This window comes from Zea mays, chromosome 3 (genome assembly GCF_902167145.1).
Source record: "Zea mays cultivar B73 chromosome 3, Zm-B73-REFERENCE-NAM-5.0, whole genome shotgun sequence".
NCBI lineage: Eukaryota > Viridiplantae > Streptophyta > Magnoliopsida > Poales > Poaceae > Zea > Zea mays.
In genome coordinates, this window is record NC_050098.1 from 214,089,240 (window position 1) to 214,091,408 (window position 2,169).

Here is a 2,169-nt window from a genome sequence, read left to right on the forward strand (position 1 = left end):
TGGGGCGGACTCTTCGATGGCGATGGCGCTGCCAACGCGGAGATCGCCGACGACTGGGACAAACCCTCCACCGCTTCCACCGACGAGCCCAGCCTCGTCCACGTGCTCCGCCACGGCCCTCCGCTGCTCGTCGAGAGCCGCCTCCATGCACTCCGCGTGGCGCAGGAGCTGGGCGCCCGTCCACGTGCTGGTGGGCGAGCTCGTGTGCTTACCGGAGAAGATGATGACGACCACCAGCCTCGTGACCTCGGGCTCGGTCGTGCCGCGCTCGTCCCTGTACCTGGCCTCCATCAGGCTCTGCAGCACGTCGTCATCCCCGGCTCGGATGGAGGAGCGCCTACGCGACCGGACGACCTCGGTGAAGATACTATCTTCGATGGCACTAACGTCACCAAGTTGCCTACCACCTGTTCGACTTCGGAGCTCTCAGCCGAACTCGCCATGGCGCACTACGGCGCGCATCTACCCAGTGATAAGGGAGATTCTGTTGCATCGTGGCAGCCGGCGTGGTCACTGGCGCTCGCGTGCCAGCAGGCGTCCTCCGCACGCGGCACACCGGCCATGGCCAGCATGGGGAAGATGAGCGTCGGGGACCTCACGGAGGCCGACCTCAAGGGGAAGCGCGTCTTCGTGTGCGCCGAGATCCACGAGCCACCCGACGAGAACCAGAACATCACCAACGACATTCTCTCCACCTCGTGCGACACTGCCGTGCACGTCGTGAAGCGGTGCCAGCGCCTGTTTCCGCTCGCGGACTCGACCGGCACGTTCGACGCGGCCGTGGCGGCGCGGGTAACCCAGATGGTCGTGCCGTCGCCAGCCAGGAACGCAACGCGCACAGGCTCCTCACCGGAGAGCGCGGCGTGCTGGTTCCCGTGCGACAACAAGAGCAGCAAGCAGCTGCAGCGTGGCGGGCCATCGTTGGCCGAGCGACAGCAGCCAAGGGCGATGCTAGCGTGCCGAGCGATCACAGAAAGGGTGAAGCGGCCCAAAGAAGAGGAGCAGGCGGCATCAGTGCCAGAGGCGGCGGTCGTCGCCGACGTCAAGGGCAAGGAGGAGTACAACTCGGTGGCGAGGTTGACCATGGTGAACTGCTGTTCTGATTTCATCATCTGGAGGAGTTTGTTCGACGCGTGCTGCAGGCTGTGCAAGTTGTTCAACTGCCAGGAGCTCAAGCTCACAGATAGCCAGTCTGCATTGACCTTGATTGATGCTCAAGTGGTGTTTGAGGGAATGCAGCAAAGTGCTACCTCGGTTGGTGTCTCGCAGGATGCCTTCAACATGTTCTGCAGCAAGACTAGTTCTAGCAAGCAGGTGGCCAGAGCCATCTTCGTCAACCCTGAGCATGATCTTTACCCTGAGATCTTCCACCTAGAGCAGCTCATCTCAGGGAAGGAGGACACAGCTAACAATTTCTCTCGTGGCTACTACACTATTGGAAAGGGAATGGTGCTGGTAGCTAACAACCTTGGTGACGACCTCCTTGCTCGCCGTAGTGAGATCAAGCAACCATGGCCTCCACCTCAGGAGTTGGCATGCTTGGGTTTGAACATCATGGTTGTCTCTGTGTTCCTTGCTACCAGTGACCTACATATATGCTCAGTCTTTGTTTGGGATCCCAGTGGTGTTGCGAACAGCAGCTTGGGGGCAAGCTACATCTCAAAGAGAGGGAAATGTCAGGTACCCGACCTATATAGTATTTGCCGGCCCAGTTAGCTGACAATACATAAGGTGCAGCAACAATTGAAGATAGGATGGGCAGAAACAATAAAATCGTTCTTCTTCTTTTTTGTAAGTATCGTAGTTCTCTACTGATGTCTTCGTCTTAGTTCTATATTGTGTCTTCCTCATCCATTTCCGCTTCCTCTACTGCATATCGTCAGTAGGTCGCTGACACCACGGTTTACAAAACCGGTGGAGGGGTAAAAACCGCCCCCACCGGTAACGGTTTACCGCCGGTAAACCGGTAGAAACCGGTAAAAACCGACCGGTTTGGCAAACCAAATCAGTTTGAATTCAAATTATTTTACCAGCGAAAAACCGACGCAAAACCGGCGAAAAACCGGTAAAAACCGGCGGTTAACCGTGAAATAAACTGGTTTTTACTGTTTTTAGCAGAAAAAAATGAAAATTTTGGCAGGATTTATTTGCAGTTTGCTCAATTCACAT

The 2,169-nt window shown here is 56.4% G+C and overlaps 1 pseudogene; it reads left to right on the forward strand.

Annotated features, from left to right (window-relative positions):
* Positions 1 to 441: 441 nt before the first annotated feature.
* LOC103651349 (uncharacterized) lies at positions 442 to 1,720 on the forward strand (annotated as a pseudogene).
* Positions 1,721 to 2,169: the final 449 nt, after the last annotated feature.